This window comes from Rhinoderma darwinii (genome assembly GCF_050947455.1).
Source record: "Rhinoderma darwinii isolate aRhiDar2 chromosome 5 unlocalized genomic scaffold, aRhiDar2.hap1 SUPER_5_unloc_45, whole genome shotgun sequence".
NCBI lineage: Eukaryota > Metazoa > Chordata > Amphibia > Anura > Rhinodermatidae > Rhinoderma > Rhinoderma darwinii.
This window is the reverse complement of record NW_027461804.1, coordinates 821,354-845,074: the sequence shown is the minus strand read 5'-3', so window position 1 is coordinate 845,074 and position 23,721 is coordinate 821,354. Positions and strand designations below refer to the sequence as shown.

At 47.7% G+C, this 23,721-nt stretch overlaps 16 non-coding genes across 16 annotated transcripts; all 16 read right to left on the bottom strand.

Moving 5' to 3' along the window:
- Window positions 1–407: 407 nt before the first annotated feature.
- Window positions 408–598, bottom strand: LOC142694366 (U2 spliceosomal RNA). Its single transcript, XR_012862613.1, has one exon. It is a non-coding gene; the product is annotated as a U2 spliceosomal RNA (small nuclear RNA).
- A 1,292-nt stretch (window positions 599–1,890) lies between these two features.
- On the bottom strand, window positions 1,891–2,081 carry LOC142694365 (U2 spliceosomal RNA). The gene has a single exon (XR_012862612.1). It is a non-coding gene; the product is annotated as a U2 spliceosomal RNA (small nuclear RNA).
- Window positions 2,082–3,365: 1,284 nt separating this feature from the next.
- Window positions 3,366–3,556, bottom strand: LOC142694364 (U2 spliceosomal RNA). Its single transcript, XR_012862611.1, has one exon. It is a non-coding gene; the product is annotated as a U2 spliceosomal RNA (small nuclear RNA).
- A 1,296-nt stretch (window positions 3,557–4,852) lies between these two features.
- Window positions 4,853–5,043, bottom strand: LOC142694363 (U2 spliceosomal RNA). Its single transcript, XR_012862610.1, has one exon. It is a non-coding gene; the product is annotated as a U2 spliceosomal RNA (small nuclear RNA).
- Window positions 5,044–6,327: 1,284 nt separating this feature from the next.
- Window positions 6,328–6,518, bottom strand: LOC142694360 (U2 spliceosomal RNA). Its single transcript, XR_012862608.1, has one exon. It is a non-coding gene; the product is annotated as a U2 spliceosomal RNA (small nuclear RNA).
- A 1,288-nt stretch (window positions 6,519–7,806) lies between these two features.
- Window positions 7,807–7,997, bottom strand: LOC142694359 (U2 spliceosomal RNA). The gene has a single exon (XR_012862607.1). It is a non-coding gene; the product is annotated as a U2 spliceosomal RNA (small nuclear RNA).
- A 1,292-nt stretch (window positions 7,998–9,289) lies between these two features.
- Window positions 9,290–9,480, bottom strand: LOC142694358 (U2 spliceosomal RNA). Its single transcript, XR_012862606.1, has one exon. It is a non-coding gene; the product is annotated as a U2 spliceosomal RNA (small nuclear RNA).
- Window positions 9,481–10,772: 1,292 nt separating this feature from the next.
- LOC142694357 (U2 spliceosomal RNA) lies at window positions 10,773–10,963 on the bottom strand. Its single transcript, XR_012862605.1, has one exon. It is a non-coding gene; the product is annotated as a U2 spliceosomal RNA (small nuclear RNA).
- Window positions 10,964–12,240: 1,277 nt separating this feature from the next.
- On the bottom strand, window positions 12,241–12,431 carry LOC142694356 (U2 spliceosomal RNA). Its single transcript, XR_012862604.1, has one exon. It is a non-coding gene; the product is annotated as a U2 spliceosomal RNA (small nuclear RNA).
- A 1,288-nt stretch (window positions 12,432–13,719) lies between these two features.
- LOC142694355 (U2 spliceosomal RNA) lies at window positions 13,720–13,910 on the bottom strand. Its single transcript, XR_012862603.1, has one exon. It is a non-coding gene; the product is annotated as a U2 spliceosomal RNA (small nuclear RNA).
- Window positions 13,911–15,206: 1,296 nt separating this feature from the next.
- On the bottom strand, window positions 15,207–15,397 carry LOC142694354 (U2 spliceosomal RNA). Its single transcript, XR_012862602.1, has one exon. It is a non-coding gene; the product is annotated as a U2 spliceosomal RNA (small nuclear RNA).
- Window positions 15,398–16,689: 1,292 nt separating this feature from the next.
- On the bottom strand, window positions 16,690–16,880 carry LOC142694353 (U2 spliceosomal RNA). The gene has a single exon (XR_012862601.1). It is a non-coding gene; the product is annotated as a U2 spliceosomal RNA (small nuclear RNA).
- A 1,284-nt stretch (window positions 16,881–18,164) lies between these two features.
- On the bottom strand, window positions 18,165–18,355 carry LOC142694352 (U2 spliceosomal RNA). The gene has a single exon (XR_012862600.1). It is a non-coding gene; the product is annotated as a U2 spliceosomal RNA (small nuclear RNA).
- Window positions 18,356–19,639: 1,284 nt separating this feature from the next.
- On the bottom strand, window positions 19,640–19,830 carry LOC142694350 (U2 spliceosomal RNA). The gene has a single exon (XR_012862599.1). It is a non-coding gene; the product is annotated as a U2 spliceosomal RNA (small nuclear RNA).
- Window positions 19,831–21,114: 1,284 nt separating this feature from the next.
- Window positions 21,115–21,305, bottom strand: LOC142694348 (U2 spliceosomal RNA). Its single transcript, XR_012862597.1, has one exon. It is a non-coding gene; the product is annotated as a U2 spliceosomal RNA (small nuclear RNA).
- A 1,292-nt stretch (window positions 21,306–22,597) lies between these two features.
- LOC142694347 (U2 spliceosomal RNA) lies at window positions 22,598–22,788 on the bottom strand. The gene has a single exon (XR_012862596.1). It is a non-coding gene; the product is annotated as a U2 spliceosomal RNA (small nuclear RNA).
- Between the last annotated feature and the right edge of the window lie 933 nt (window positions 22,789–23,721).

Sequence of the window (23,721 nt, the reverse complement as noted above, 5' to 3'; positions counted from 1 at the left end):
GCTGTTTGCTGTTCCCCTACTCCACTCCACTATTTGACTGTTGTGCTGCATCAATCAATCAATCAATCAATCAATCAATCAATCAATCAATCAATCAATCAATCAATCAGTGGCTGGCTCAGGTGCAGCTCTTTAACTTACCTAAAAGGGAGGGCGGAGAGAAGACAAGGAAGGTGAATGAGGTGTTCCAATGTGAAATGCCGGAAACACAGAAACACAGACGACACACAACAAGAGGTGGCAATCTATTCATTAATTGCATTTAATCAATGAGCTCATTATCACTCATGCATTGTCCAACAGGTGTTGAAATAATGGGATTAAAAGGGGAGATCCCTTCAGAAAGACAGAAACAATAGCAAAGACAAAAAACACTTTTGGAATCTGCTTTTAGTCAACACATAAGGAAAGGGTGCACCGGTCCTGGAAATACTGCAATACCAGGTCAATGCGTGGAGTGGACAGAGCAAGCTCTATTTCCATCTCCCTGTTCTAAAAATCCATTTAATATATGGTCCCCAGATAGGGGACGTATCAGATATTAAACTGATAAGAACAGATACTACACTTGATCTTAGCCAAAAGGCCGAGAAGCGATAACCCGAACGGGCCGCGCGTTGCCCGAGCCTGCCCGATACTGCTGTTCAGCCCTTGCAGCGATTCAGCCTACTTCTAGGCAATTCCATGGGGCCCTGCAGGCTCACACACTCACAGCTACACGGGAGGTGAATAAAGGCCGGAGAGGAAGCCAGACAGGATTTGCTTCTTTTGCTTGCACCACAATGCAGTGCTGAAAGAGGAGGAATCTACATAAAAACGCCTTCCTGGCAACGCCCAAATGCCCTGCTGCCATGCAGATAAACACTGGCAGCGGCAGCAAGTGCATGCCCACAGCCACCCCTTGTTCCTTCACACCTTGTATCAGCTGTAATCCAGTCCAGTCCAGTGCTGCCTGCTGAGCAGCACTGACCAACACTGCCTGGGCCCAGGCTTTTATCTCTGAGGCCCCATTATGATGTCAGAAAGCTGGCTCTGGAATCCTGAGGGCTCCACTATGACACGTGCAAAGTTCCGTCTGAACTTTATATAAGACGGTGAGGCTCAGTCAGTCACTCAGTGTTGCCTGAGAGGGCAACACTGCAACAGCCGGCCGCCAGGCTGTCTTTTTTTTGCACAGCTAGTTGCCTCCAGGAGGCCACAAGAGGGAGACAAGGGACTGCAAAATGGAAAATAGGCATCCACCAACTTTACAGACAACTTCTCCTTGCTCCTACAACCTCCATCCTTGCACAGTTTGTTATTCTTCTAGGTAACATAGTAACAAATCCAAATTGCTGCTCTCTTTGTAGGCAAGCAAGGCTTTGTTGCAACTGCAATTCTTACTTCTTCTTGAAATGTAGGGACGACAGTACATTCCATCACATCCATCTAGTGTACACAGGTAGGTCCATTGTGGCGGGCAGGCGAGCGGGCGGGCTGCTTTATTGGCTGTTTGCTGTTCCCCTACTCCACTCCACTATTTGACTGTTGTGCTGCATCAATCAATCAATCAATCAATCAATCAATCAATCAATCAATCAATCAATCAATCAGTGGCTGGCTCAGGTGCAGCTCTTTAACTTACCTAAAAGGGAGGGCGGAGAGAAGACAAGGAAGGTGAATGAGGTGTTCCAATGTGAAATGCCGGAAACACAGAAACACAGACGACACACAACAAGAGGTGGCAATCTATTCATTAATTGCATTTAATCAATGAGCTCATTATCACTCATGCATTGTCCAACAGGTGTTGAAATAATGGGATTAAAAGGGGAGATCCCTTCAGAAAGACAGAAACAATAGCAAAGACAAAAAACACTTTTGGAATCTGCTTTTAGTCAACACATAAGGAAAGGGTGCACCGGTCCTGGAAATACTGCAATACCAGGTCAATGCGTGGAGTGGACAGAGCAAGCTCTATTTCCATCTCCCTGTTCTAAAAATCCATTTAATATATGGTCCCCAGATAGGGGACGTATCAGATATTAAACTGATAAGAACAGATACTACACTTGATCTTAGCCAAAAGGCCGAGAAGCGATAACCCGAACGGGCCGCGCGTTGCCCGAGCCTGCCCGATACTGCTGTTCAGCCCTTGCAGCGATTCAGCCTACTTCTAGGCAATTCCATGGGGCCCTGCAGGCTCACACACTCACAGCTACACGGGAGGTGAATAAAGGCCGGAGAGGAAGCCAGACAGGATTTGCTTCTTTTGCTTGCATCACAATGCAGTGCTGAAAGAGGAGGAATCTACATAAAAACGCCTTCCTGGCAACGCCCAAATGCCCTGCTGCCATGCAGATAAACACTGGCAGCGGCAGCAAGTGCATGCCCACAGCCACCCCTTGTTCCTTCACACCTTGTATCAGCTGTAATCCAGTCCAGTCCAGTGCTGCCTGCTGAGCAGCACTGACCAACACTGCCTGGGCCCAGGCTTTTATCTCTGAGGCCCCATTATGATGTCAGAAAGCTGGCTCTGGAATCCTGAGGGCTCCACTATGACACGTGCAAAGTTCCGTCTGAACTTTATATAAGACGGTGAGGCTCAGTCAGTCACTCAGTGTTGCCTGAGAGGGCAACACTGCAACAGCCGGCCGCCAGGCTGTCTTTTTTTTGCACAGCTAGTTGCCTCCAGGAGGCCACAAGAGGGAGACAAGGGACTGCAAAATGGAAAATAGGCATCCACCAACTTTACAGACAACTTCTCCTTGCTCCTACAACCTCCATCCTTGCACAGTTTGTTATTCTTCTAGGTAACATAGTAACAAATCCAAATTGCTGCTCTCTTTGTAGGCAAGCAAGGCTTTGTTGCAACTGCAATTCTTACTTCTTCTTGAAATGTAGGGACGACAGTACATTCCATCACATCCATCTAGTGTACACAGGTAGGTCCATTGTGGCGGGCAGGCGAGCGGGCGGGCTGCTTTATTGGCTGTTTGCTGTTCCCCTACTCCACTCCACTATTTGACTGTTGTGCTGCATCAATCAATCAATCAATCAATCAATCAATCAATCAATCAATCAATCAGTGGCTGGCTCAGGTGCAGCTCTTTAACTTACCTAAAAGGGAGGGCGGAGAGAAGACAAGGAAGGTGAATGAGGTGTTCCAATGTGAAATGCCGGAAACACAGAAACACAGACGACACACAACAAGAGGTGGCAATCTATTCATTAATTGCATTTAATCAATGAGCTCATTATCACTCATGCATTGTCCAACAGGTGTTGAAATAATGGGATTAAAAGGGGAGATCCCTTCAGAAAGACAGAAACAATAGCAAAGACAAAAAACACTTTTGGAATCTGCTTTTAGTCAACACATAAGGAAAGGGTGCACCGGTCCTGGAAATACTGCAATACCAGGTCAATGCGTGGAGTGGACAGAGCAAGCTCTATTTCCATCTCCCTGTTCTAAAAATCCATTTAATATATGGTCCCCAGATAGGGGACGTATCAGATATTAAACTGATAAGAACAGATACTACACTTGATCTTAGCCAAAAGGCCGAGAAGCGATAACCCGAACGGGCCGCGCGTTGCCCGAGCCTGCCCGATACTGCTGTTCAGCCCTTGCAGCGATTCAGCCTTCTTCTAGGCAATTCCATGGGGCCCTGCAGGCTCACACACTCACAGCTACACGGGAGGTGAATAAAGGCCGGAGAGGAAGCCAGACAGGATTTGCTTCTTTTGCTTGCACCACAATGCAGTGCTGAAAGAGGAGGAATCTACATAAAAACGCCTTCCTGGCAACGCCCAAATGCCCTGCTGCCATGCAGATAAACACTGGCAGCGGCAGCAAGTGCATGCCCACAGCCACCCCTTGTTCCTTCACACCTTGTATCAGCTGTAATCCAGTCCAGTCCAGTGCTGCCTGCTGAGCAGCACTGACCAACACTGCCTGGGCCCAGGCTTTTATCTCTGAGGCCCCATTATGATGTCAGAAAGCTGGCTCTGGAATCCTGAGGGCTCCACTATGACACGTGCAAAGTTCCGTCTGAACTTTATATAAGACGGTGAGGCTCAGTCAGTCACTCAGTGTTGCCTGAGAGGGCAACACTGCAACAGCCGGCCGCCAGGCTGTCTTTTTTTTGCACAGCTAGTTGCCTCCAGGAGGCCACAAGAGGGAGACAAGGGACTGCAAAATGGAAAATAGGCATCCACCAACTTTACAGACAACTTCTCCTTGCTCCTACAACCTCCATCCTTGCACAGTTTGTTATTCTTCTAGGTAACATAGTAACAAATCCAAATTGCTGCTCTCTTTGTAGGCAAGCAAGGCTTTGTTGCAACTGCAATTCTTACTTCTTCTTGAAATGTAGGGACGACAGTACATTCCATCACATCCATCTAGTGTACACAGGTAGGTCCATTGTGGCGGGCAGGCGAGCGGGCGGGCTGCTTTATTGGCTGTTTGCTGTTCCCCTACTCCACTCCACTATTTGACTGTTGTGCTGCATCAATCAATCAATCAATCAATCAATCAATCAATCAATCAATCAATCAATCAATCAATCAGTGGCTGGCTCAGGTGCAGCTCTTTAACTTACCTAAAAGGGAGGGCGGAGAGAAGACAAGGAAGGTGAATGAGGTGTTCCAATGTGAAATGCCGGAAACACAGAAACACAGACGACACACAACAAGAGGTGGCAATCTATTCATTAATTGCATTTAATCAATGAGCTCATTATCACTCATGCATTGTCCAACAGGTGTTGAAATAATGGGATTAAAAGGGGAGATCCCTTCAGAAAGACAGAAACAATAGCAAAGACAAAAAACACTTTTGGAATCTGCTTTTAGTCAACACATAAGGAAAGGGTGCACCGGTCCTGGAAATACTGCAATACCAGGTCAATGCGTGGAGTGGACAGAGCAAGCTCTATTTCCATCTCCCTGTTCTAAAAATCCATTTAATATATGGTCCCCAGATAGGGGACGTATCAGATATTAAACTGATAAGAACAGATACTACACTTGATCTTAGCCAAAAGGCCGAGAAGCGATAACCCGAACGGGCCGCGCGTTGCCCGAGCCTGCCCGATACTGCTGTTCAGCCCTTGCAGCGATTCAGCCTTCTTCTAGGCAATTCCATGGGGCCCTGCAGGCTCACACACTCACAGCTACACGGGAGGTGAATAAAGGCCGGAGAGGAAGCCAGACAGGATTTGCTTCTTTTGCTTGCACCACAATGCAGTGCTGAAAGAGGAGGAATCTACATAAAAACGCCTTCCTGGCAACGCCCAAATGCCCTGCTGCCATGCAGATAAACACTGGCAGCGGCAGCAAGTGCATGCCCACAGCCACCCCTTGTTCCTTCACACCTTGTATCAGCTGTAATCCAGTCCAGTCCAGTGCTGCCTGCTGAGCAGCACTGACCAACACTGCCTGGGCCCAGGCTTTTATCTCTGAGGCCCCATTATGATGTCAGAAAGCTGGCTCTGGAATCCTGAGGGCTCCACTATGACACGTGCAAAGTTCCGTCTGAACTTTATATAAGACGGTGAGGCTCAGTCAGTCACTCAGTGTTGCCTGAGAGGGCAACACTGCAACAGCCGGCCGCCAGGCTGTCTTTTTTTTGCACAGCTAGTTGCCTCCAGGAGGCCACAAGAGGGAGACAAGGGACTGCAAAATGGAAAATAGGCATCCACCAACTTTACAGACAACTTCTCCTTGCTCCTACAACCTCCATCCTTGCACAGTTTGTTATTCTTCTAGGTAACATAGTAACAAATCCAAATTGCTGCTCTCTTTGTAGGCAAGCAAGGCTTTGTTGCAACTGCAATTCTTACTTCTTCTTGAAATGTAGGGACGACAGTACATTCCATCACATCCATCTAGTGTACACAGGTAGGTCCATTGTGGCGGGCAGGCGAGCGGGCGGGCTGCTTTATTGGCTGTTTGCTGTTCCCCTACTCCACTCCACTATTTGACTGTTGTGCTGCATCAATCAATCAATCAATCAATCAATCAATCAATCAATCAATCAATCAGTGGCTGGCTCAGGTGCAGCTCTTTAACTTACCTAAAAGGGAGGGCGGAGAGAAGACAAGGAAGGTGAATGAGGTGTTCCAATGTGAAATGCCGGAAACACAGAAACACAGACGACACACAACAAGAGGTGGCAATCTATTCATTAATTGCATTTAATCAATGAGCTCATTATCACTCATGCATTGTCCAACAGGTGTTGAAATAATGGGATTAAAAGGGGAGATCCCTTCAGAAAGACAGAAACAATAGCAAAGACAAAAAACACTTTTGGAATCTGCTTTTAGTCAACACATAAGGAAAGGGTGCACCGGTCCTGGAAATACTGCAATACCAGGTCAATGCGTGGAGTGGACAGAGCAAGCTCTATTTCCATCTCCCTGTTCTAAAAATCCATTTAATATATGGTCCCCAGATAGGGGACGTATCAGATATTAAACTGATAAGAACAGATACTACACTTGATCTTAGCCAAAAGGCCGAGAAGCGATAACCCGAACGGGCCGCCCGTTGCCCGAGCCTGCCCGATACTGCTGTTCAGCCCTTGCAGCGATTCAGCCTACTTCTAGGCAATTCCATGGGGCCCTGCAGGCTCACACACTCACAGCTACACGGGAGGTGAATAAAGGCCGGAGAGGAAGCCAGACAGGATTTGCTTCTTTTGCTTGCACCACAATGCAGTGCTGAAAGAGGAGGAATCTACATAAAAACGCCTTCCTGGCAACGCCCAAATGCCCTGCTGCCATGCAGATAAACACTGGCAGCGGCAGCAAGTGCATGCCCACAGCCACCCCTTGTTCCTTCACACCTTGTATCAGCTGTAATCCAGTCCAGTCCAGTGCTGCCTGCTGAGCAGCACTGACCAACACTGCCTGGGCCCAGGCTTTTATCTCTGAGGCCCCATTATGATGTCAGAAAGCTGGCTCTGGAATCCTGAGGGCTCCACTATGACACGTGCAAAGTTCCGTCTGAACTTTATATAAGACGGTGAGGCTCAGTCAGTCACTCAGTGTTGCCTGAGAGGGCAACACTGCAACAGCCGGCCGCCAGGCTGTCTTTTTTTTGCACAGCTAGTTGCCTCCAGGAGGCCACAAGAGGGAGACAAGGGACTGCAAAATGGAAAATAGGCATCCACCAACTTTACAGACAACTTCTCCTTGCTCCTACAACCTCCATCCTTGCACAGTTTGTTATTCTTCTAGGTAACATAGTAACAAATCCAAATTGCTGCTCTCTTTGTAGGCAAGCAAGGCTTTGTTGCAACTGCAATTCTTACTTCTTCTTGAAATGTAGGGACGACAGTACATTCCATCACATCCATCTAGTGTACACAGGTAGGTCCATTGTGGCGGGCAGGCGAGCGGGCGGGCTGCTTTATTGGCTGTTTGCTGTTCCCCTACTCCACTCCACTATTTGACTGTTGTGCTGCATCAATCAATCAATCAATCAATCAATCAATCAATCAATCAATCAATCAATCAGTGGCTGGCTCAGGTGCAGCTCTTTAACTTACCTAAAAGGGAGGGCGGAGAGAAGACAAGGAAGGTGAATGAGGTGTTCCAATGTGAAATGCCGGAAACACAGAAACACAGACGACACACAACAAGAGGTGGCAATCTATTCATTAATTGCATTTAATCAATGAGCTCATTATCACTCATGCATTGTCCAACAGGTGTTGAAATAATGGGATTAAAAGGGGAGATCCCTTCAGAAAGACAGAAACAATAGCAAAGACAAAAAACACTTTTGGAATCTGCTTTTAGTCAACACATAAGGAAAGGGTGCACCGGTCCTGGAAATACTGCAATACCAGGTCAATGCGTGGAGTGGACAGAGCAAGCTCTATTTCCATCTCCCTGTTCTAAAAATCCATTTAATATATGGTCCCCAGATAGGGGACGTATCAGATATTAAACTGATAAGAACAGATACTACACTTGATCTTAGCCAAAAGGCCGAGAAGCGATAACCCGAACGGGCCGCGCGTTGCCCGAGCCTGCCCGATACTGCTGTTCAGCCCTTGCAGCGATTCAGCCTACTTCTAGGCAATTCCATGGGGCCCTGCAGGCTCACACACTCACAGCTACACGGGAGGTGAATAAAGGCCGGAGAGGAAGCCAGACAGGATTTGCTTCTTTTGCTTGCACCACAATGCAGTGCTGAAAGAGGAGGAATCTACATAAAAACGCCTTCCTGGCAACGCCCAAATGCCCTGCTGCCATGCAGATAAACACTGGCAGCGGCAGCAAGTGCATGCCCACAGCCACCCCTTGTTCCTTCACACCTTGTATCAGCTGTAATCCAGTCCAGTCCAGTGCTGCCTGCTGAGCAGCACTGACCAACACTGCCTGGGCCCAGGCTTTTATCTCTGAGGCCCCATTATGATGTCAGAAAGCTGGCTCTGGAATCCTGAGGGCTCCACTATGACACGTGCAAAGTTCCGTCTGAACTTTATATAAGACGGTGAGGCTCAGTCAGTCACTCAGTGTTGCCTGAGAGGGCAACACTGCAACAGCCGGCCGCCAGGCTGTCTTCTTTTTGCACAGCTAGTTGCCTCCAGGAGGCCACAAGAGGGAGACAAGGGACTGCAAAATGGAAAATAGGCATCCACCAACTTTACAGACAACTTCTCCTTGCTCCTACAACCTCCATCCTTGCACAGTTTGTTATTCTTCTAGGTAACATAGTAACAAATCCAAATTGCTGCTCTCTTTGTAGGCAAGCAAGGCTTTGTTGCAACTGCAATTCTTACTTCTTCTTGAAATGTAGGGACGACAGTACATTCCATCACATCCATCTAGTGTACACAGGTAGGTCCATTGTGGCGGGCAGGCGAGCGGGCGGGCTGCTTTATTGGCTGTTTGCTGTTCCCCTACTCCACTCCACTATTTGACTGTTGTGCTGCATCAATCAATCAATCAATCAATCAATCAATCAATCAATCAATCAATCAATCAATCAGTGGCTGGCTCAGGTGCAGCTCTTTAACTTACCTAAAAGGGAGGGCGGAGAGAAGACAAGGAAGGTGAATGAGGTGTTCCAATGTGAAATGCCGGAAACACAGAAACACAGACGACACACAACAAGAGGTGGCAATCTATTAATTAATTGCATTTAATCAATGAGCTCATTATCACTCATGCATTGTCCAACAGGTGTTGAAATAATGGGATTAAAAGGGGAGATCCCTTCAGAAAGACAGAAACAATAGCAAAGACAAAAAACACTTTTGGAATCTGCTTTTAGTCAACACATAAGGAAAGGGTGCACCGGTCCTGGAAATACTGCAATACCAGGTCAATGCGTGGAGTGGACAGAGCAAGCTCTATTTCCATCTCCCTGTTCTAAAAATCCATTTAATATATGGTCCCCAGATAGGGGACGTATCAGATATTAAACTGATAAGAACAGATACTACACTTGATCTTAGCCAAAAGGCCGAGAAGCGATAACCCGAACGGGCCGCGCGTTGCCCGAGCCTGCCCGATACTGCTGTTCAGCCCTTGCAGCGATTCAGCCTACTTCTAGGCAATTCCATGGGGCCCTGCAGGCTCACACACTCACAGCTACACGGGAGGTGAATAAAGGCCGGAGAGGAAGCCAGACAGGATTTGCTTCTTTTGCTTGCACCACAATGCAGTGCTGAAAGAGGAGGAATCTACATAAAAACGCCTTCCTGGCAACGCCCAAATGCCCTGCTGCCATGCAGATAAACACTGGCAGCGGCAGCAAGTGCATGCCCACAGCCACCCCTTGTTCCTTCACACCTTGTATCAGCTGTAATCCAGTCCAGTCCAGTGCTGCCTGCTGAGCAGCACTGACCAACACTGCCTGGGCCCAGGCTTTTATCTCTGAGGCCCCATTATGATGTCAGAAAGCTGGCTCTGGAATCCTGAGGGCTCCACTATGACACGTGCAAAGTTCCGTCTGAACTTTATATAAGACGGTGAGGCTCAGTCAGTCACTCAGTGTTGCCTGAGAGGGCAACACTGCAACAGCCGGCCGTCAGGCTGTCTTTTTTTTGCACAGCTAGTTGCCTCCAGGAGGCCACAAGAGGGAGACAAGGGACTGCAAAATGGAAAATAGGCATCCACCAACTTTACAGACAACTTCTCCTTGCTCCTACAACCTCCATCCTTGCACAGTTTGTTATTCTTCTAGGTAACATAGTAACAAATCCAAATTGCTGCTCTCTTTGTAGGCAAGCAAGGCTTTGTTGCAACTGCAATTCTTACTTCTTCTTGAAATGTAGGGACGACAGTACATTCCATCACATCCATCTAGTGTACACAGGTAGGTCCATTGTGGCGGGCAGGCGAGCGGGCGGGCTGCTTTATTGGCTGTTTGCTGTTCCCCTACTCCACTCCACTATTTGACTGTTGTGCTGCATCAATCAATCAATCAATCAATCAATCAATCAATCAATCAATCAATCAATCAATCAGTGGCTGGCTCAGGTGCAGCTCTTTAACTTACCTAAAAGGGAGGGCGGAGAGAAGACAAGGAAGGTGAATGAGGTGTTCCAATGTGAAATGCCGGAAACACAGAAACACAGACGACACACAACAAGAGGTGGCAATCTATTCATTAATTGCATTTAATCAATGAGCTCATTATCACTCATGCATTGTCCAACAGGTGTTGAAATAATGGGATTAAAAGGGGAGATCCCTTCAGAAAGACAGAAACAATAGCAAAGACAAAAAACACTTTTGGAATCTGCTTTTAGTCAACACATAAGGAAAGGGTGCACCGGTCCTGGAAATACTGCAATACCAGGTCAATGCGTGGAGTGGACAGAGCAAGCTCTATTTCCATCTCCCTGTTCTAAAAATCCATTTAATATATGGTCCCCAGATAGGGGACGTATCAGATATTAAACTGATAAGAACAGATACTACACTTGATCTTAGCCAAAAGGCCGAGAAGCGATAACCCGAACGGGCCGCGCCTGCCCGATACTGCTGTTCAGCCCTTGCAGCGATTCAGCCTACTTCTAGGCAATTCCATGGGGCCCTGCAGGCTCACACACTCACAGCTACACGGGAGGTGAATAAAGGCCGGAGAGGAAGCCAGACAGGATTTGCTTCTTTTGCTTGCACCACAATGCAGTGCTGAAAGAGGAGGAATCTACATAAAAACGCCTTCCTGGCAACGCCCAAATGCCCTGCTGCCATGCAGATAAACACTGGCAGCGGCAGCAAGTGCATGCCCACAGCCACCCCTTGTTCCTTCACACCTTGTATCAGCTGTAATCCAGTCCAGTCCAGTGCTGCCTGCTGAGCAGCACTGACCAACACTGCCTGGGCCCAGGCTTTTATCTCTGAGGCCCCATTATGATGTCAGAAAGCTGGCTCTGGAATCCTGAGGGCTCCACTATGACACGTGCAAAGTTCCGTCTGAACTTTATATAAGACGGTGAGGCTCAGTCAGTCACTCAGTGTTGCCTGAGAGGGCAACACTGCAACAGCCGGCCGCCAGGCTGTCTTTTTTTTGCACAGCTAGTTGCCTCCAGGAGGCCACAAGAGGGAGACAAGGGACTGCAAAATGGAAAATAGGCATCCACCAACTTTACAGACAACTTCTCCTTGCTCCTACAACCTCCATCCTTGCACAGTTTGTTATTCTTCTAGGTAACATAGTAACAAATCCAAATTGCTGCTCTCTTTGTAGGCAAGCAAGGCTTTGTTGCAACTGCAATTCTTACTTCTTCTTGAAATGTAGGGACGACAGTACATTCCATCACATCCATCTAGTGTACACAGGTAGGTCCATTGTGGCGGGCAGGCGAGCGGGCGGGCTGCTTTATTGGCTGTTTGCTGTTCCCCTACTCCACTCCACTATTTGACTGTTGTGCTGCATCAATCAATCAATCAATCAATCAATCAATCAATCAATCAATCAATCAATCAGTGGCTGGCTCAGGTGCAGCTCTTTAACTTACCTAAAAGGGAGGGCGGAGAGAAGACAAGGAAGGTGAATGAGGTGTTCCAATGTGAAATGCCGGAAACACAGAAACACAGACGACACACAACAAGAGGTGGCAATCTATTCATTAATTGCATTTAATCAATGAGCTCATTATCACTCATGCATTGTCCAACAGGTGTTGAAATAATGGGATTAAAAGGGGAGATCCCTTCAGAAAGACAGAAACAATAGCAAAGACAAAAAACACTTTTGGAATCTGCTTTTAGTCAACACATAAGGAAAGGGTGCACCGGTCCTGGAAATACTGCAATACCAGGTCAATGCGTGGAGTGGACAGAGCAAGCTCTATTTCCATCTCCCTGTTCTAAAAATCCATTTAATATATGGTCCCCAGATAGGGGACGTATCAGATATTAAACTGATAAGAACAGATACTACACTTGATCTTAGCCAAAAGGCCGAGAAGCGATAACCCGAACGGGCCGCGCGTTGCCCGAGCCTGCCCGATACTGCTGTTCAGCCCTTGCAGCGATTCAGCCTACTTCTAGGCAATTCCATGGGGCCCTGCAGGCTCACACACTCACAGCTACACGGGAGGTGAATAAAGGCCGGAGAGGAAGCCAGACAGGATTTGCTTCTTTTGCTTGCACCACAATGCAGTGCTGAAAGAGGAGGAATCTACATAAAAACGCCTTCCTGGCAACGCCCAAATGCCCTGCTGCCATGCAGATAAACACTGGCAGCGGCAGCAAGTGCATGCCCACAGCCACCCCTTGTTCCTTCACACCTTGTATCAGCTGTAATCCAGTCCAGTCCAGTGCTGCCTGCTGAGCAGCACTGACCAACACTGCCTGGGCCCAGGCTTTTATCTCTGAGGCCCCATTATGATGTCAGAAAGCTGGCTCTGGAATCCTGAGGGCTCCACTATGACACGTGCAAAGTTCCGTCTGAACTTTATATAAGACGGTGAGGCTCAGTCAGTCACTCAGTGTTGCCTGAGAGGGCAACACTGCAACAGCGGGCCGCCAGGCTGTCTTTTTTTTGCACAGCTAGTTGCCTCCAGGAGGCCACAAGAGGGAGACAAGGGACTGCAAAATGGAAAATAGGCATCCACCAACTTTACAGACAACTTCTCCTTGCTCCTACAACCTCCATCCTTGCACAGTTTGTTATTCTTCTAGGTAACATAGTAACAAATCCAAATTGCTGCTCTCTTTGTAGGCAAGCAAGGCTTTGTTGCAACTGCAATTCTTACTTCTTCTTGAAATGTAGGGACGACAGTACATTCCATCACATCCATCTAGTGTACACAGGTAGGTCCATTGTGGCGGGCAGGCGAGCGGGCGGGCTGCTTTATTGGCTGTTTGCTGTTCCCCTACTCCACTCCACTATTTGACTGTTGTGCTGCATCAATCAATCAATCAATCAATCAATCAATCAATCAATCAATCAATCAATCAGTGGCTGGCTCAGGTGCAGCTCTTTAACTTACCTAAAAGGGAGGGCGGAGAGAAGACAAGGAAGGTGAATGAGGTGTTCCAATGTGAAATGCCGGAAACACAGAAACACAGACGACACACAACAAGAGGTGGCAATCTATTCATTAATTGCATTTAATCAATGAGCTCATTATCACTCATGCATTGTCCAACAGGTGTTGAAATAATGGGATTAAAAGGGGAGATCCCTTCAGAAAGACAGAAACAATAGCAAAGACAAAAAACACTTTTGGAATCTGCTTTTAGTCAACACATAAGGAAAGGGTGCACCGGTCCTGGAAATACTGCAATACCAGGTCAATGCGTGGAGTGGACAGAGCAAGCTCTATTTCCATCTCCCTGTTCTAAAAATCCATTTAATATATGGTCCCCAGATAGGGGACGTATCAGATATTAAACTGATAAGAACAGATACTACACTTGATCTTAGCCAAAAGGCCGAGAAGCGATAACCCGAACGGGCCGCGCGTTGCCCGAGCCTGCCCGATACTGCTGTTCAGCCCTTGCAGCGATTCAGCCTACTTCTAGGCAATTCCATGGGGCCCTGCAGGCTCACACACTCACAGCTACACGGGAGGTGAATAAAGGCCGGAGAGGAAGCCAGACAGGATTTGCTTCTTTTGCTTGCACCACAATGCAGTGCTGAAAGAGGAGGAATCTACATAAAAACGCCTTCCTGGCAACGCCCAAATGCCCTGCTGCCATGCAGATAAACACTGGCAGCGGCAGCAAGTGCATGCCCACAGCCACCCCTTGTTCCTTCACACCTTGTATCAGCTGTAATCCAGTCCAGTCCAGTGCTGCCTGCTGAGCAGCACTGACCAACACTGCCTGGGCCCAGGCTTTTATCTCTGAGGCCCCATTATGATGTCAGAAAGCTGGCTCTGGAATCCTGAGGGCTCCACTATGACACGTGCAAAGTTCCGTCTGAACTTTATATAAGACGGTGAGGCTCAGTCAGTCACTCAGTGTTGCCTGAGAGGGCAACACTGCAACAGCCGGCCGCCAGGCTGTCTTTTTTTTGCACAGCTAGTTGCCTCCAGGAGGCCACAAGAGGGAGACAAGGGACTGCAAAATGGAAAATAGGCATCCACCAACTTTACAGACAACTTCTCCTTGCTCCTACAACCTCCATCCTTGCACAGTTTGTTATTCTTCTAGGTAACATAGTAACAAATCCAAATTGCTGCTCTCTTTGTAGGCAAGCAAGGCTTTGTTGCAACTGCAATTCTTACTTCTTCTTGAAATGTAGGGACGACAGTACATTCCATCACATCCATCTAGTGTACACAGGTAGGTCCATTGTGGCGGGCAGGCGAGCGGGCGGGCTGCTTTATTGGCTGTTTGCTGTTCCCCTACTCCACTCCACTATTTGACTGTTGTGCTGCATCAATCAATCAATCAATCAATCAATCAATCAATCAATCAATCAATCAATCAATCAATCAGTGGCTGGCTCAGGTGCAGCTCTTTAACTTACCTAAAAGGGAGGGTGGAGAGAAGACAAGGAAGGTGAATGAGGTGTTCCAATGTGAAATGCCGGAAACACAGAAACACAGACGACACACAACAAGAGGTGGCAATCTATTCATTAATTGCATTTAATCAATGAGCTCATTATCACTCATGCATTGTCCAACAGGTGTTGAAATAATGGGATTAAAAGGGGAGATCCCTTCAGAAAGACAGAAACAATAGCAAAGACAAAAAACACTTTTGGAATCTGCTTTTAGTCAACACATAAGGAAAGGGTGCACCGGTCCTGGAAATACTGCAATACCAGGTCAATGCGTGGAGTGGACAGAGCAAGCTCTATTTCCATCTCCCTGTTCTAAAAATCCATTTAATATATGGTCCCCAGATAGGGGACGTATCAGATATTAAACTGATAAGAACAGATACTACACTTGATCTTAGCCAAAAGGCCGAGAAGCGATAACCCGAACGGGCCGCGCGTTGCCCGAGCCTGCCCGATACTGCTGTTCAGCCCTTGCAGCGATTCAGCCTACTTCTAGGCAATTCCATGGGGCCCTGCAGGCTCACACACTCACAGCTACACGGGAGGTGAATAAAGGCCGGAGAGGAAGCCAGACAGGATTTGCTTCTTTTGCTTGCACCACAATGCAGTGCTGAAAGAGGAGGAATCTACATAAAAACGCCTTCCTGGCAACGCCCAAATGCCCTGCTGCCATGCAGATAAACACTGGCAGCGGCAGCAAGTGCATGCCCACAGCCACCCCTTGTTCCTTCACACCTTGTATCAGCTGTAATCCAGTCCAGTCCAGTGCTGCCTGCTGAGCAGCACTGACCAACACTGCCTGGGCCCAGGCTTTTATCTCTGAGGCCCCATTATGATGTCAGAAAGCTGGCTCTGGAATCCTGAGGGCTCCACTATGACACGTGCAAAGTTCCGTCTGAACTTTATATAAGACGGTGAGGCTCAGTCAGTCACTCAGTGTTGCCTGAGAGGGCAACACTGCAACAGCCGGCCGCCAGGCTGTCTTTTTTTTGCACAGCTAGTTGCCTCCAGGAGGCCACAAGAGGGAGACAAGGGACTGCAAAATGGAAAATAGGCATCCACCAACTTTACAGACAACTTCTCCTTGCTCCTACAACCTCCATCCTTGCACAGTTTGTTATTCTTCTAGGTAACATAGTAACAAATCCAAATTGCTGCTCTCTTTGTAGGCAAGCAAGGCTTTGTTGCAACTGCAATTCTTACTTCTTCTTGAAATGTAGGGACGACAGTACATTCCATCACATCCATCTAGTGTACACAGGTAGGTCCATTGTGGCGGGCAGGCGAGCGGGCGGGCTGCTTTATTGGCTGTTTGCTGTTCCCCTACTCCACTCCACTATTTGACTGTTGTGCTGCATCAATCAATCAATCAATCAATCAATCAATCAATCAATCAATCAATCAATCAATCAGTGGCTGGCTCAGGTGCAGCTCTTTAACTTACCTAAAAGGGAGGGCGGAGAGAAGACAAGGAAGGTGAATGAGGTGTTCCAATGTGAAATGCCGGAAACACAGAAACACAGACGACACACAACAAGAGGTGGCAATCTATTCATTAATTGCATTTAATCAATGAGCTCATTATCACTCATGCATTGTCCAACAGGTGTTGAAATAATGGGATTAAAAGGGGAGATCCCTTCAGAAAGACAGAAACAATAGCAAAGACAAAAAACACTTTTGGAATCTGCTTTTAGTCAACACATAAGGAAAGGGTGCACCGGTCCTGGAAATACTGCAATACCAGGTCAATGCGTGGAGTGGACAGAGCAAGCTCTATTTCCATCTCCCTGTTCTAAAAATCCATTTAATATATGGTCCCCAGATAGGGGACGTATCAGATATTAAACTGATAAGAACAGATACTACACTTGATCTTAGCCAAAAGGCCGAGAAGCGATAACCCGAACGGGCCGCGCGTTGCCCGAGCCTGCCCGATACTGCTGTTCAGCCCTTGCAGCGATTCAGCCTACTTCTAGGCAATTCCATGGGGCCCTGCAGGCTCACACACTCACAGCTACACGGGAGGTGAATAAAGGCCGGAGAGGAAGCCAGACAGGATTTGCTTCTTTTGCTTGCACCACAATGCAGTGCTGAAAGAGGAGGAATCTACATAAAAACGCCTTCCTGGCAACGCCCAAATGCCCTGCTGCCATGCAGATAAACACTGGCAGCGGCAGCAAGTGCATGCCCACAGCCACCCCTTGTTCCTTCACACCTTGTATCAGCTGTAATCCAGTCCAGTCCAGTGCTGCCTGCTGAGCAGCACTGACCAACACTGCCTGGGCCCAGGCTTTTATCTCTGAGGCCCCATTATGATGTCAGAAAGCTGGCTCTGGAATCCTGAGGGCTCCACTATGACACGTGCAAAGTTCCGTCTGAACTTTATATAAGACGGTGAGGCTCAGTCAGTCACTCAGTGTTGCCTGAGAGGGCAACACTGCAACAGCCGGCCGCCAGGCTGTCTTTTTTTTGCACAGCTAGTTGCCTCCAGGAGGCCACAAGAGGGAGACAAGGGACTGCAAAATGGAAAATAGGCATCCACCAACTTTACAGACAACTTCTCCTTGCTCCTACAACCTCCATCCTTGCACAGTTTGTTATTCTTCTAGGTAACATAGTAACAAATCCAAATTGCTGCTCTCTTTGTAGGCAAGCAAGGCTTTGTTGCAACTGCAATTCTTACTTCTTCTTGAAATGTAGGGACGACAGTACATTCCATCACATCCATCTAGTGTACACAGGTAGGTCCATTGTGGCGGGCAGGCGAGCGGGCGGGCTGCTTTATTGGCTGTTTGCTGTTCCCCTACTCCACTCCACTATTTGACTGTTGTGCTGCATCAATCAATCAATCAATCAATCAATCAATCAATCAATCAATCAATCAGTGGCTGGCTCAGGTGCAGCTCTTTAACTTACCTAAAAGGGAGGGCGGAGAGAAGACAAGGAAGGTGAATGAGGTGTTCCAATGTGAAATGCCGGAAACACAGAAACACAGACGACACACAACAAGAGGTGGCAATCTATTCATTAATTGCATTTAATCAATGAGCTCATTATCACTCATGCATTGTCCAACAGGTGTTGAAATAATGGGATTAAAAGGGGAGATCCCTTCAGAAAGACAGAAACAATAGCAAAGACAAAAAACACTTTTGGAATCTGCTTTTAGTCAACACATAAGGAAAGGGTGCACCGGTCCTGGAAATACTGCAATACCAGGTCAATGCGTGGAGTGGACAGAGCAAGCTCTATTTCCATCTCCCTGTTCTAAAAATCCATTTAATATATGGTCCCCAGATAGGGGACGTATCAGATATTAAACTGATAAGAACAGATACTACACTTGATCTTAGCCAAAAGGCCGAGAAGCGATAACCCGAACGGGCCGCGCGTTGCCCGAGCCTGCCCGATACTGCTGTTCAGCCCTTGCAGCGATTCAGCCTACTTCTAGGCAATTCCATGGGGCCCTGCAGGCTCACACACTCACAGCTACACGGGAGGTGAATAAAGGCCGGAGAGGAAGCCAGACAGGATTTGCTTCTTTTGCTTGCACCACAATGCAGTGCTGAAAGAGGAGGAATCTACATAAAAACGCCTTCCTGGCAACGCCGAAATGCCCTGCTGCCATGCAGATAAACACTGGCAGCGGCAGCAAGTGCATGCCCACAGCCACCCCTTGTTCCTTCACACCTTGTATCAGCTGTAATCCAGTCCAGTCCAGTGCTGCCTGCTGAGCAGCACTGACCAACACTGCCTGGGCCCAGGCTTTTATCTCTGAGGCCCCATTATGATGTCAGAAAGCTGGCTCTGGAATCCTGAGGGCTCCACTATGACACGTGCAAAGTTCCGTCTGAACTTTATATAAGACGGTGAGGCTCAGTCAGTCACTCAGTGTTGCCTGAGAGGGCAACACTGCAACAGCCGGCCGCCAGGCTGTCTTTTTTTTGCACAGCTAGTTGCCTCCAGGAGGCCACAAGAGGGAGACAAGGGACTGCAAAATGGAAAATAGGCATCCACCAACTTTACAGACAACTTCTCCTTGCTCCTACAACCTCCATCCTTGCACAGTTTGTTATTCTTCTAGGTAACATAGTAACAAATCCAAATTGCTGCTCTCTTTGTAGGCAAGCAAGGCTTTGTTGCAACTGCAATTCTTACTTCTTCTTGAAATGTAGGGACGACAGTACATTCCATCACATCCATCTAGTGTACACAGGTAGGTCCATTGTGGCGGGCAGGCGAGCGGGCGGGCTGCTTTATTGGCTGTTTGCTGTTCCCCTACTCCACTCCACTATTTGACTGTTGTGCTGCATCAATCAATCAATCAATCAATCAATCAATCAATCAATCAATCAATCAGTGGCTGGCTCAGGTGCAGCTCTTTAACTTACCTAAAAGGGAGGGCAGAGAGAAGACAAGGAAGGTGAATGAGGTGTTCCAATGTGAAATGCCGGAAACACAGAAACACAGACGACACACAACAAGAGGTGGCAATCTATTCATTAATTGCATTTAATCAATGAGCTCATTATCACTCATGCATTGTCCAACAGGTGTTGAAATAATGGGATTAAAAGGGGAGATCCCTTCAGAAAGACAGAAACAATAGCAAAGACAAAAAACACTTTTGGAATCTGCTTTTAGTCAACACATAAGGAAAGGGTGCACCGGTCCTGGAAATACTGCAATACCAGGTCAATGCGTGGAGTGGACAGAGCAAGCTCTATTTCCATCTCCCTGTTCTAAAAATCCATTTAATATATGGTCCCCAGATAGGGGACGTATCAGATATTAAACTGATAAGAACAGATACTACACTTGATCTTAGCCAAAAGGCCGAGAAGCGATAACCCGAACGGGCCGCGCGTTGCCCGAGCCTGCCCGATACTGCTGTTCAGCCCTTGCAGCGATTCAGCCTACTTCTAGGCAATTCCATGGGGCCCTGCAGGCTCACACACTCACAGCTACACGGGAGGTGAATAAAGGCCGGAGAGGAAGCCAGACAGGATTTGCTTCTTTTGCTTGCACCACAATGCAGTGCTGAAAGAGGAGGAATCTACATAAAAACGCCTTCCTGGCAACGCCCAAATGCCCTGCTGCCATGCAGATAAACACTGGCAGCGGCAGCAAGTGCATGCCCACAGCCACCCCTTGTTCCTTCACACCTTGTATCAGCTGTAATCCAGTCCAGTCCAGTGCTGCCTGCTGAGCAGCACTGACCAACACTGCCTGGGCCCAAGCTTTTATCTCTGAGGCCCCATTATGATGTCAGAAAGCTGGCTCTGGAATCCTGAGGGCTCCACTATGACACGTGCAAAGTTCCGTCTGAACTTTATATAAGACGGTGAGGCTCAGTCAGTCACTCAGTGTTGCCTGAGAGGGCAACACTGCAACAGCCGGCCGCCAGGCTGTCTTTTTTTTGCACAGCTAGTTGCCTCCAGGAGGCCACAAGAGGGAGACAAGGGACTGCAAAATGGAAAATAGGCATCCACCAACTTTACAGACAACTTCTCCTTGCTCCTACAACCTCCATCCTTGCACAGTTTGTTATTCTTCTAGGTAACATAGTAACAAATCCAAATTGCTGCTCTCTTTGTAGGCAAGCAAGGCTTTGTTGCAACTGCAATTCTTACTTCTTCTTGAAATGTAGGGACGACAGTACATTCCATCACATCCATCTAGTGTACACAGGTAGGTCCATTGTGGCGGGCAGGCGAGCGGGCGGGCTGCTTTATTGGCTGTTTGCTGTTCCCCTACTCCACTCCACTATTTGACTGTTGTGCTGCATCAATCAATCAATCAATCAATCAATCAATCAATCAATCAATCAATCAGTGGCTGGCTCAGGTGCAGCTCTTTAACTTACCTAAAAGGGAGGGCGGAGAGAAGACAAGGAAGGTGAATGAGGTGTTCCAATGTGAAATGCCGGAAACACAGAAACACAGACGACACACAACAAGAGGTGGCAATCTATTCATTAATTGCATTTAATCAATGAGCTCATTATCACTCATGCATTGTCCAACAGGTGTTGAAATAATGGGATTAAAAGGGGAGATCCCTTCAGAAAGACAGAAACAATAGCAAAGACAAAAAACACTTTTGGAATCTGCTTTTAGTCAACACATAAGGAAAGGGTGCACCGGTCCTGGAAATACTGCAATACCAGGTCAATGCGTGGAGTGGACAGAGCAAGCTCTATTTCCATCTCCCTGTTCTAAAAATCCATTTAATATATGGTCCCCAGATAGGGGACGTATCAGATATTAAACTGATAAGAACAGATACTACACTTGATCTTAGCCAAAAGGCCGAGAAGCGATAACCCGAACGGGCCGCGCGTTGCCCGAGCCTGCCCGATACTGCTGTTCAGCCCTTGCAGCGATTCAGCCTACTTCTAGGCAATTCCATGGGGCCCTGCAGGCTCACACACTCACAGCTACACGGGAGGTGAATAAAGGCCGGAGAGGAAGCCAGACAGGATTTGCTTCTTTTGCTTGCACCACAATGCAGTGCTGAAAGAGGAGGAATCTACATAAAAACGCCTTCCTGGCAACGCCCAAATGCCCTGCTGCCATGCAGATAAACACTGGCAGCGGCAGCAAGTGCATGCCCACAGCCACCCCTTGTTCCTTCACACCTTGTATCAGCTGTAATCCAGTCCAGTCCAGTGCTGCCTGCTGAGCAGCACTGACCAACACTGCCTGGGCCCAGGCTTTTATCTCTGAGGCCCCATTATGATGTCAGAAAGCTGGCTCTGGAATCCTGAGGGCTCCACTATGACACGTGCAAAGTTCCGTCTGAACTTTATATAAGACGGTGAGGCTCAGTCAGTCACTCAGTGTTGCCTGAGAGGGCAACACTGCAACAGCCGGCCGCCAGGCTGTCTTTTTTTTGCACAGCTAGTTGCCTCCAGGAGGCCACAAGAGGGAGACAAGGGACTGCAAAATGGAAAATAGGCATCCACCAACTTTACAGACAACTTCTCCTTGCTCCTACAACCTCCATCCTTGCACAGTTTGTTATTCTTCTAGGTAACATAGTAACAAATCCAAATTGCTGCTCTCTTTGTAGGCAAGCAAGGCTTTGTTGCAACTGCAATTCTTACTTCTTCTTGAAATGTAGGGACGACAGTACATTCCATCACATCCATCTAGTGTACACAGGTAGGTCCATTGTGGCGGGCAGGCGAGCGGGCGGGCTGCTTTATTGGCTGTTTGCTGTTCCCCTACTCCACTCCACTATTTGACTGTTGTGCTGCATCAATCAATCAATCAATCAATCAATCAATCAATCAATCAATCAATCAATCAATCAGTGGCTGGCTCAGGTGCAGCTCTTTAACTTACCTAAAAGGGAGGGCAGAGAGAAGACAAGGAAGGTGAATGAGGTGTTCCAATGTGAAATGCCGGAAACACAGAAACACAGACGACACACAACAAGAGGTGGCAATCTATTCATTAATTGCATTTAATCAATGAGCTCATTATCACTCATGCATTGTCCAACAGGTGTTGAAATAATGGGATTAAAAGGGGAGATCCCTTCAGAAAGACAGAAACAATAGCAAAGACAAAAAACACTTTTGGAATCTGCTTTTAGTCAACACATAAGGAAAGGGTGCACCGGTCCTGGAAATACTGCAATACCAGGTCAATGCGTGGAGTGGACAGAGCAAGCTCTATTTCCATCTCCCTGTTCTAAAAATCCATTTAATATATGGTCCCCAGATAGGGGACGTATCAGATATTAAACTGATAAGAACAGATACTACACTTGATCTTAGCCAAAAGGCCGAGAAGCGATAACCCGAACGGGCCGCGCGTTGCCCGAGCCTGCCCGATACTGCTGTTCAGCCCTTGCAGCGATTCAGCCTACTTCTAGGCAATTCCATGGGGCCCTGCAGGCTCACACACTCACAGCTACACGGGAGGTGAATAAAGGCCGGAGAGGAAGCCAGACAGGATTTGCTTCTTTTGCTTGCACCACAATGCAGTGCTGAAAGAGGAGGAATCTACATAAAAACGCCTTCCTGGCAACGCCCAAATGCCCTGCTGCCATGCAGATAAACACTGGCAGCGGCAGCAAGTGCATGCCCACAGCCACCCCTTGTTCCTTCACACCTTGTATCAGCTGTAATCCAGTCCAGTCCAGTGCTGCCTGCTGAGCAGCACTGACCAACACTGCCTGGGCCCAAGCTTTTATCTCTGAGGCCCCATTATGATGTCAGAAAGCTGGCTCTGGAATCCTGAGGGCTCCACTATGACACGTGCAAAGTTCCGTCTGAACTTTATATAAGACGGTGAGGCTCAGTCAGTCACTCAGTGTTGCCTGAGAGGGCAACACTGCAACAGCCGGCCGCCAGGCTGTCTTTTTTTTGCACAGCTAGTTGCCTCCAGGAGGCCACAAGAGGGAGACAAGGGACTGCAAAATGGAAAATAGGCATCCACCAACTTTACAGACAACTTCTCCTTGCTCCTACAACCTCCATCCTTGCACAGTTTGTTATTCTTCTAGGTAACATAGTAACAAATCCAAATTGCTGCTCTCTTTGTAGGCAAGCAAGGCTTTGTTGCAACTGCAATTCTTACTTCTTATTGAAATGTAGGGACGACAGTACATTCCATCACATCCATCTAGTGTACACAGGTAGGTCCATTGTGGCGGGCAGGCGAGCGGGCGGGCTGCTTTATTGGCTGTTTGCTGTTCCCCTACTCCACTCCACTCCACTATTTGACT